This window comes from Trematomus bernacchii, unplaced genomic scaffold, assembly GCF_902827165.1.
Source record: "Trematomus bernacchii unplaced genomic scaffold, fTreBer1.1, whole genome shotgun sequence".
NCBI lineage: Eukaryota > Metazoa > Chordata > Actinopteri > Perciformes > Nototheniidae > Trematomus > Trematomus bernacchii.
The window spans coordinates 481,575-492,772 of NW_022987641.1; the positions used below are offsets into that span (position 1 = coordinate 481,575).

Consider the following 11,198-nt stretch of genomic DNA (forward strand, 5'->3'; position numbering starts at 1 on the left):
AGGTCTTTTCTGTGTTAGAGTTTTACCCGCTACAGGGTGTACTTTGAGGGTTTGTGACTTTGCAGACCGTTTACATGCAGAAAAAGCTACATAACACACAAGGGGACGGGTAATAACCGGAAAAGCATGACATGGGACCTTTAACGTTCAAAAAGCTCTTTATTTTTTTCATACTGCCTGCAGCACCTCTTTTCACACTGTCTGAAACCAGAGCCCAGTCTGCTCTGATAGGTCGGCTGGCTGGCTCTCTTGTGATTGGTCAACCGCTTAGCCTATCACGTAAAATGTGTTGGAGCGTTATCCAAAAGATTGTTACGTAGTGATTTCACTTGTTCCCGGCAGTAAACAAAGGAGTCCAATAGATGAGAGTAACACATGCGTCACTTCCGGGAGAAATTATGGCCTTGCCCACTTTTGGGGGAAGACATTCGCAGTCATTTGAATGGCGGTAAATACAGATTCTGAAGTTTTCGGCAATCACAATTTTTTTTATCTACAAGAAGCCCAATAATGATTGTCAGACAGGTAACTATTAAAAAATGTCTTTCGACATCGATGATCTGCGTCAATTTAGAGTTTAATCGTATGCGTTACTCTCATCTATGGAGGCGTTTCAGGCAGGGGGGGGGGGGGGGGGGGGGGGGGAGTATGTAGAAACTGCCTCTGGAGGGAACAAAAACCTATAGCAGACTACAGGAAAGAGAAAACCCCAAAAGGTACAATAGGGCTTCTGTAAAATAATTATCTTTACTATATAACTGCATAGTGGAAAGAGAAAACATTACTTAAAGGAAGACCCATCAGCTCAACACATGTCTGTATCGTCATCAAAACTACAGGGGTAATAATCTCTGTCAGGAGTGGGATTTGAACCCGCGCTGTCAGTAAGCTTGTCCATGTTTGTGATTGATCAAATGTTGCTAACCCCGCCCCTTTCACGTGAAAACCGGACAGAGAAACCCAGACAGATAACCAGCATTATCAACTACAAGCGTTGATAACCAGTTTAGCGACTTCGCGTTTGTTAGGGTTAGTTAACCCAGATAATTCAAACATATCCAGGGTCTGTTGAACTGGCTTTGTGAAAAGTTCTAGGTTTCGAAAAAACTGGTCTGAATGATCTAGGATTAATACACCCTAAAATACTACCGCCCAACGTGGGGCTCGAACCCACGACCCTGAGATTAAGAGTCTCATGCTCTACCGACTGAGCTAGCCGGGCTAGCAATAATGCTAAAATAGGCCATGCTGTTTGGTACTGTGAACATATCTATCGAGCCCAGCAAACACCATGTTTGTTGAGGAGAGTAGCGTTTCAAACCAAATACATATTGGACACCCTACATCAATGTGGTTTCCTATGTTGTCATGATTTTGCTCAGTCTGTGTGCTACGAGTTCATGTCCAAGGGCCCTTTTTTATTACACAAAAACCAAAGAATAGGTACCGGTATCGCATAATGAAAGGGATGTAACCTGCAGTTAAACATCACTGTCAGAAGTGGGATTTGAACCCACGCCTCCATGTGGAGACCAGAAGTCCCTTTTTACTCAGGAAGGAGTCAACCTTGAGTCTGGCGCCTTAGACCACTCGGCCATCCTGACATAAAACCAATAACTCTACCTAAAGTTTACGATGCCTTTTTTAAAACTAAACTAAAAGTTTACAGACACATTGGTTACTTAGATAAAGAACACCCATTGATCTATTCATCATAGATTTGTATTATAAGGGTTTTTTGTTCAGTAGGAAGGGTCGGTTGCTTTATGCATGCAAACGAAGGGGTCAAAAGTTCGTTCTGAGGAAAGCCACGACAAACCATTCTAGGCGACCTTGTTGTGGCATGCATCTAAGGGTGAGCTAGCTTCGTTCACTTTAACCCGAATGAAGCCAGCCTGAAAGTGAAGGGCTCAAGGTTTCGAAACAACTGATCCAAACAAGCTTGGGGTAAATACACCCTGAAAGACCTCTGCTCACCATGGCGACAGAGTAACCTGCAGGTAAAACACTCTCAGAAGTGGGATTTGAACCCACGCCTCCACGTGGAGACCAGAAGTCCCTTTGCGCAGGAAGGAGCCAGTCCTTGAGTCTGGCGCCTTAGACTGCTCTGCCATCCTGACAACTACATTATTGAAAGAAGTAACTCTATGCACAATAAAGTCTATCTATGAACTTCTACCTAACTATCTACCGGATAGAGAAATGGATGCAGAGACTGATGAGTGCCTGGACAGATGGATTGATGAAGAGACAGATATGTGAAAGGTGGATGGATAGATGGATGGAGGATGGAGGAGGGGGGTTAGACGTCTTTGATCCTCCCAGCAGAAATAATCAACAAAGCCCTGGAGCAGGCCAGCTAGACCTTAATACGAGTGTGTGTGTGTTTGGTGTGTGTGCACCGTGGGGTTTTCTGGCTGCATGCCAGGACCAGCTCCCACCAGGAGAGAGATCAAAGACTGTTCTCTCTCCCTCTCACTGTCTACCTCTCGCCCTCATATATTTCACACTCCTCCCTCCACCCTCCTCGCTCTCGTACATGAAAACGCTCATTACTGCTTTTCTTGATTTCTTCGACGTTCTCTCACTTTTTTATTTCACCTGAGGGCAGGGAGATGAGAACAGTTTCCTATATGCAAAACACAAATGAAAACAGAAATAGTTTGTGGCACTGATTTGGAAGTAAAACACACACACACACACACACACACACACACACACACACACACACACACACGCACGCACACACACACACACACACAGATCCTGCCAGAACAATTGCTCCCATGACAACCTGGCAACCAAAAGGGCTATGAAACTCAGGTCACTGTGTGTGTGTGTGTGTGTGTGTGTGTGTGTGTGTGTGTGTGTGTGTGTGTGTGTGTGTGTGTTTCAGACTGCTCTTTAAGCCTGGTGAATCTCATGATAACATTTACAATTTGAACCGAACAGTCCATATTGGGTTAAGCCATTAAATACATAAGCGTCTGCTGTTTCAAATTAAGAGCTCCACTGTGATTGGATGCATGCCTCCATCTTCTTATCTCTGACATGTCAAAATAAAGCTCTGTTGTAAATTGACAAATCAAATCTGAGGGGTACAACAGACTTTCACTGGTTCACTGTCTGGTCAAAGTATTATGACCTCCTTGAGACCATATTCATTGTCTTTGTTCACAGTAGATCCATTGATACACAAAGTACACACACACACACACACACACACACACACACACACACACACACACACACACACACACACACACACACACACACACACACACACACACACACACACACACCGTCACAGGTTGGTTTTTCAAAGGTCAGTAATGTGTCAGAGAAAAGTACATGTTCACCGGCCGTATCATTTATATAAAGTGAAATAAGAGTTTTATAATTATTGGTATTAGCTACTTTCATTAAATCCAGCATCATTATGTCAACACAACTCATTAAATAATGTTAGCAACTTAAAAATATTGATTTAACGACATTTGAATTTTCATCTCACATTAATGCATTTAATTAAGTGGTGGTAATAGATGATATACTTTTTTTTATTCGGTAGCATAAGGGCCTGAAACACTTAATTTAAAAGGAACTTTCCCATTTTACACTTACATCACATCTGCTGCAACAAAGTGCTTATAATAAAACAGTGTTAAACGAAATTGCGTCGAGCAGCCCCTCCTCCATTGGAGCTCTTGAACGTTCTCCTGGATATTGTTCGCTCTGCGTTGTTGCTGATCTGGGAATTGAAGCTCATTTGCACTCCGTGTATGTCGTTCTGCAAAACAACATTGGCTAAATGTCTAAACATGTAAATGTAATTGTGGAGATAATGTTATTTTCCTATTGAGACTGGCAGAATGTTGCTCTCCGTGAGCGGAGCCGGCGCTGCTCGTCATTAAACCGACTCACAGGGGCTCCTTCACAAACAACAAGTAAACTTTCTCTGTCTGGATCTTTTATTCATCGTTTCATACTGGTGGCAGCTTGCAGATTGGTCATATTTCCTCCTTTCTATCTGTCTGTCATTCTTAGGAATATTCAAATAGGCATCTTAATCCCACTTCCACAATCCCTATCAGTTCCTTCTTTTACTTTCTATACAGCTTTTACTGTTCTCTTTAGCTCTGTCGTTCAGCTCTCCCCATTTCTCTCATCACCCCCATTGCTCCCTCTTTCTCTCCCCATCTTTCCTCTCTTTTTGCCTCCCTCTCTGCCATGTTTCTCTCCCTCCCTCCCTCCCTCCCTCACACACACACACACACACACACACACACACACACACACACACACACACACACACACACACACACACACACACACACACACACACACACACACACACACACACCACACACACACACACACACACACACACACACACACACACACACACACTCCAGCAGTAGTCATTCTACTTATAGCCTCGCCATAAATCAACCTGTCATTCTCCGTCATGCTCGCTGGATCTCACTGGGGCTTGTGGCAGACACACACACACACACACACACACACACACACACACACACACACACACACACACACACACACACACACACACACACACACACACACACACACACACACACACACACACACACACACACACACTCAGAGCGAAGGATAGCTTATGCCCACACATACACACACAGGCTCAGACACACAAACACTGATAAATATAAAGACTGAAACAGATCGCAAACAAATGCTAAAACACAGATACACATGTATCCAGTGTAGCATCATACTGATAAAATCCAACTTCACACACACGCAAGCACCCATTCTCAAGCATAGGGTCACACACACTCTTCAGTCGATCTTAAGACACACAAGATTGATGGAGAGGGAGGCTGAATGATTATGGGAAATTGAGATGTAGCCCAGGTAAAACAGAAAGATGCTCACCTGTCCCTGTATCACACACACACACACACACACACACACACACACACACACACACACACACACACACACACACACACACACACACACACACACACACACACACACACACACACACACACACAGCAGCTGAAACGATGTCCGTCTCCCTGAGGGCCCCAGCTTTACCGTCTCCCTCTGTTCTGTTCATATATCTTCAAACCCTATGTCCTAAAAAATACTTTCACATACAAATAATTCTAATTTGTTAAGACGGTTGTTTTTAAAAGTTTAGCTCAGTATTTGGTTTCAGATAGGAAAGGTTGTGGTTTCCCTTTACAATGATACACTGAGAAAACTGAACCGTTGATTTTAACTAAATGTATTAAGTCAACTGTATAGGTTAGTTGAAAGCAAAAATATTAAGTTGAACCAAATATTTTTTTATATTATTGCTTTCAACTAACCTAATAAAGTTATGTGAAATCTGATGACATAATACATTTAATTAAGGTCAAAGTTTGAGTGTTTTCAGTGTGTTGAACAAAAATGAGTTCTCGTGCTACAAAATCTGTTAAAAGGTTTGTATCCACACCTTCATCTGATGTAACAGTGACGTAGTTAGAAAAGAAATACAGGCTATTTACACTTTGATTTCTCTGGGTAGCTAAGGCTTTCCATTAGATGTTTGCCCAAAAACATAACTTTCTCAGTCTCTTTGCTTGTAATTCAAACCAGAAGCCTCTACAGCAAAAATGGTCTCCGTGCAGACATCAACATAAAAGTTACCGAATTGTGTAAATGTCTGGGACTCTGGCGTTAAAGTCTTTGTATCCCCAACCATCCACCCTGACTTCCTCACTATTAGCGTTGTGCATAATGTGGATGTCACACTTCCTGGATTGGAGAAAGGCGTTCCAGTAAGCATGATACAGGCAGCAAGCGGATACACTTCCAAGTTCTCCACATCACATTTGCAAAGGAAATCAGACACATCAAAAGGTATTATGTTAAATGTTATTCATTTTAAATTATAGGGTTGCTCTTTTCACATTTCCCTATTTTTGTTTAATATTCCTCCTCCTTTCTCTCCACCTCTTAAGTTTTCCCTCCTTTCATTTCTCTCTTCTTGTCATTTCTCCTCCTGTCTTTCTGCTGTTTCACCTCTTCCTCCTCCTTGTCTCCGAGCTCTCCATGACCAATGCAAGGGCCTCCTAAAGACCCTTAGGAGTCAGAGGATTTCATAGGGCTTTGTGTTTGAGTGTGTGTGTGTGTGTGTGTGTGTGTGTGTGTGTGTGTGTGTGTGTGTGTGTGTGTGTGTGTGTGTGTGTGTGTGAGTGTGTGCGTGTGTATGTTTGTGTGTGTGTGCGTGAGACAGCACATGTGGCATGCAAGGTCACATAATCCTGTGGCCTCCAGATACTGTTATTGACACACACACACACACACACACACACACACACACACACACACACACGCACACACACACACACACACACACACACACACACACACACACACACACACACACACACACAGATGTCCTCACATAACCCACAATGCCCCCAGTGTTAGCACGGATGTTAACATTGTTTCAAACTTGACTTGAAGGCGTAATCTTTTGTCATTTTTAAAGGACTTAGTTTGTGATATTTTTTGTCCTTGTATTGTTATTGTATAAAAGGAGCAAGAATTGATCCTTTTCCCGTGTGGACAAAGTCTGATTTATGTTTTTCCTTTGTGCCTTTGTTTTCCATTGTATGATATCACTTCAGGGAGCAACGCTGCATTTGCTGCATTTATCTCACATTTGTTCAGCAAGAGCTCACATTGATGACAGTTTCTATCAGTTAACGAAATGATTGACAAATCAGAGCTCAGTCAGATGGATTTAAAATATGGATTGTCTTTCTGGAGATCTAGGTACAACAAAGATGACTACAGAAAAATGGTGAGGAAAGAATGCTTGAAATGTGCGCGGCTGAACAGTTGTAAGTTGACTTTTTGTAAGCTACCACAGCTTCCATTGCAACTGAAAATAATGGATGTGGGTATTTTGGAAAAGTTCAGTATAACTTTAAAAGAACCCTATCACGACCTTAATTAAAAAATTGCTGCAAGAAGCTCAAAACATAACAAAAACCAGCGGACACAAACAAATGTAGCAACGCATTTCAAATGTGTCTACTCTCTTTTCAATATTTGAATCAATTGAATGAAGATGCATGCGCTCATAAAAATGTGCTATGTGGACATGGGCCCTAACGTTTATTGTGAAACGAATATTGCGCCACATTTTCTAAGATACAGATAGTATTTATGAGAAGTATTACCCCATGTTTGCTTTGAGTTTTTCAGGATTGTTGCTAACTGAAAGAAAAAGCCCGCCTTATCCTTTAAAGGTATAACACGCAGTACAACAAGGGGAAAATGCGAGCGCACAGAGACACAGACAGAAACACCAATATGGATTTCCAAGGTCGCATTTCAGGCGTTCAGTATGTATCTTATACAAGTCCTCCTCCTCTCTGTCTGCGCTCCACTGCTCTCCTCTACCTCCTCCTCTGTATTCTCCTCTCCTCCTCCCTCCACCTCTTGCTTCTGTCTTTCACACACACACACACACACACACACACACACACACACACACACACACACACACACACACACACACACACACACACACACACACACACACACACACACACACACACACACACACACACACACACACACACACACACACACACACACAGTCTCTCCAGAGATGTGTCCGTTGGTCTGACCTCTCTCTCTCCAGGGAGCGCTGGCTGTCTGCCCAGCTCTCTCTCTTTTCTCTCTGCCTCACACATTTTTCTTCTGCTCTGCATCTTTCTCCTTCTCCTTCTTCTCTCTGTACCTCTCTATCGATCCATCTATTTTTCTAATCTCCTTTTGTCCCCCCCCCCCCTTCTCTTATCCTCTCCTCTGTTGCATGTGTCCCCTGCGTTTGCATCCTCTTATCTCTTCATCCTCTCTCCACTCCATTCCTCTCTCCTCCTCATCTTCCCTCTCTTCCTCTCCCCTGCTTTTCTCCTTCCCACACCTAATCTCCCTTTCTCGCGTTTACTCGTCTTTTTTTAAGGCTTCCAGGGGGACGGTGTGGCTGGGGGGCTCTGCCTGGGGCTCCTGCTCAGCTCAGGCTGCCTCTCTCTGGGCACAGTGCCCACAGAGGGTGTGTGGGGGGGGGGTGTGTGTGTGTGTATGTGTGTTTGTCTGTATCCAGTGATGGGGAAAGGGGGGGGGGGGGGGGTCACAAAGTGAAAGGAGAAGGAAGGGGAGAGATTGAAAGAAGAAGGAAGGTGGATTTTGAAAGAGACACGGGAAGAGAGACTGACAGATTTCTGTTGAGTCATGCTTAGTGACGGTGGCTGCAGCAGCACTGTGGCCCCTCTCCCACCAAAGCAGTTCCAGGGCCAGTTTGGAGCTAGTGCTCTATAGGGTTGTGTGCATGTAAATGGTCTGCAAAGGCTAAAATCCCTCCAGAGAGTTCTCTCCCACACACTACCCCCCCCCCTGCCTGAATACACTTCTATTGCTAGCGCTCCAACACATTGTACGTGATAGGCTAAGGGCCAGGACATCTTTCTGCGGTTAACCAATCACAACAGAGCCAGCCAGCTAACCAATCAGAGCAGACTGGGCTCTGGTTTCAGACAGAGGGTGAAAAGAGGTGCTGCAGCACAGGCAGTATGAGAAGAATAAAGAGCTTTTTGAACATTAAAGCATGGAGACATGTCCCAGTAGAGGCACTACATACTGATATGAACCTGAACATTACCATAATATGTATTTTTTAAATAAGATAAAGTATCTGCTGAGATCTGGCAACACTGTGTCAAGAAAGTCAAATGGGGCAAGAAAGGAGAGTCAGACGATCAGATCTCTCTTTCAAACAAGTGCTGCTAACTTAAATGATCAATGAGGATGCCATTGAGTTTCAGCAGTTACATTTTGAAATGTTACTGATTTGAATGAGGGCCAAAGCCAGAGCCATTTGGTAAGAGCAGCCAGAAGAGAAAGAGAAATGGAGAGAGGAGGGGAGGAGTGAGGGAGATATCACACCTGTGGTTGAAATGTCGCCTTTAGAGGCTATCTCTTCTTTTATCTCCTCTCATACTTCTTCAGTTTTCCGCCCTCTTTCTGTTCTCCTATTTACTTCCACATTATATACATCCCTCCCTCTCCCCAACCACCTCTCACCCTGTCACTCTTTCCTCTCACCTCCCTCCCTCCCTCTCAAGTGTCCAGCTTGTCAGTGGTGAGTCTCAGTGAGGTAGCGCCCTCTGTCTGTGACTGTGTCCACTGTTACTGCAGCAGCACATTTTAAAACTTCAACCCTCCTCACCTAAGAATAAATCACTTTTGACAACAAAGATTTAAGTTACTTTGAGAGAATCTGAGTTGAAAATAGGTAATCTGGAACATAACAATTTGAGTTGAAGCAACATTTTTTTTATTTCTTCATCAATATGCCAGTTTAACTGACATTTTGCACATAAATGTTATGTTAAGTAGATGAAGTATAAATTGTAATTGATGAAAGTGGTGTAACCTTAGCCTGTTTGGCCTATTCAAACAGCTGTCTTCATTTAAATCATAAATCAAAATTCACCTCTTCAGAACTTTGTGTGTTTTTTTTTATCATGTTTATACATTTTACCCAGTAAGGCGTCCTTGAGCACGCAAAAAGGCAGCACGAGTGAGGCACCGGAATTACATTTAATATTTTTCCTTAGGAAAGAAATTCCAGACGTGTCGTCCCGGTGCGCTCCGGAGGCACTAGGCGTGCTGTAGGCCCCCTGTTAGAGTATGACAGTCAATTTTGGAGCAAGGATAATACTAGTCTGAGAGGGGACTATTCTGATCATGTTCAGGTTCATATTATAGTATTTAGTGTCTGGGACATGTCTCCATGCTTTAATGTTCAAAAAGCTCTTTATTTGTCTCATACTGCCTGTGCTGCAGCACCTCTTTTCACCCTCTGTCTGAAACCAGAGCCCAGTCTGCTCTGATTGGTTAGCTGGCCTGCTCTGTTGTGATTGGTCAACTGCTTAGAGATGTCCCACCCCTCAGCGTACAATGTGTTGGAGCACTAGCCAATAGAGGCGTGAGTATTAGGTAGTGATGTCACTATGTTACTGAAGTAAACAAAGGAGTCCAATGGAGTCGTTTTAGGCAGGGTGAGTATGTGGGAGAGAAACTCCTTCTGGAAGGAACCTATATAACACACTACAGCCAAAAAAAGCATAATAGGGCCCGTTTCACTTCAGGTCAACCTGCCCTGCTATGCTGCTACTTAATATGAAAAAGTGCACCCTTATTTATATACAAGGAAATAAAAAAACATACAAACTAGAAATAAACCATCTGCTGGTCTGGAAGTACAGCTGACAGCTTATTGGACGTGCTGTCCCATGTGTCTCAGAGCTGGTTTACAGTGCGTCCTTGCTCCAATGCCAACAAGACAGGTCCCTATACATTTATTGAATGTAATGAATAATACAAATCTGATCCTGATTCAGGCGACGTGCGCGTTTGACAGACGACGCAGCAGCTCGACAGCAGCAGACGCCAATGTGAAATATATGCTGGTGCATGTGTTAAAATATGCAGGATGAATTCAGAAGATACCGTGCCGCAGAAGTGTTTTTAACCCTTCTGTATCCAAACATTAGCAGAGTGTGAAAGCTTTTTGCGCAGCTGCGTGGTGGAGTTACAGTCTGAAAGGAGCTGCTGATGGATTAGAGAGCTTCACTTTGAATCCCAGATTTAGTTTCTTTACCATCATCCCTCATTGATTCTAACACAACTAGACAGAGACTTCAGCAGCTTTACCAAAATGCTGCTTGTTGGAGGCTCGGAGAGATGCAAAGTGCTCTCTGTTGCTGAGACACAAAGGGCTGATTCCTGACTCTACTATTTGGCTCTCCTCAAGCAAGAGGTGCTCTTAAAGGCAGTGAGAGTGTTTTTCCTTTAACATCAGAGAAGTGAGCTTACAAAAAGTCAAATCTGTTCACTTCAAACTTCAAAGCACGAGAAAAGCACGAGAAAATGTCAGTATTTGACAATTTCGAACAAACAAGGTGAGAGGCAATGTTTGCACTCAGAGATATATTTTTCCCTCCCAATAAATAAATAAAATATTACACATTAAAGTAATTTTGATCAGAAAACAAACTATATATAAAAGGTGTTTAGTCACTGAAGGCTTACATCGCCAAAGCTTTACTTCAATATTTCATCTTCCATTCACAGTCGAA

General features: G+C 43.2%; 2 non-coding genes across 2 annotated transcripts; both read right to left on the minus strand.

Moving 5' to 3' along the window:
• Positions 1-1,149: 1,149 nt before the first annotated feature.
• trnak-cuu lies at positions 1,150-1,222 on the minus strand. Its single transcript has one exon. It is a non-coding gene; the product is annotated as a tRNA-Lys (tRNA).
• Positions 1,223-1,492: 270 nt separating this feature from the next.
• trnal-caa lies at positions 1,493-1,604 on the minus strand. Its single transcript has 2 exons — positions 1,567-1,604; positions 1,493-1,538 (listed from the first exon to the last, which is right to left on the minus strand). It is a non-coding gene; the product is annotated as a tRNA-Leu (tRNA).
• Between the last annotated feature and the right edge of the window lie 9,594 nt (positions 1,605-11,198).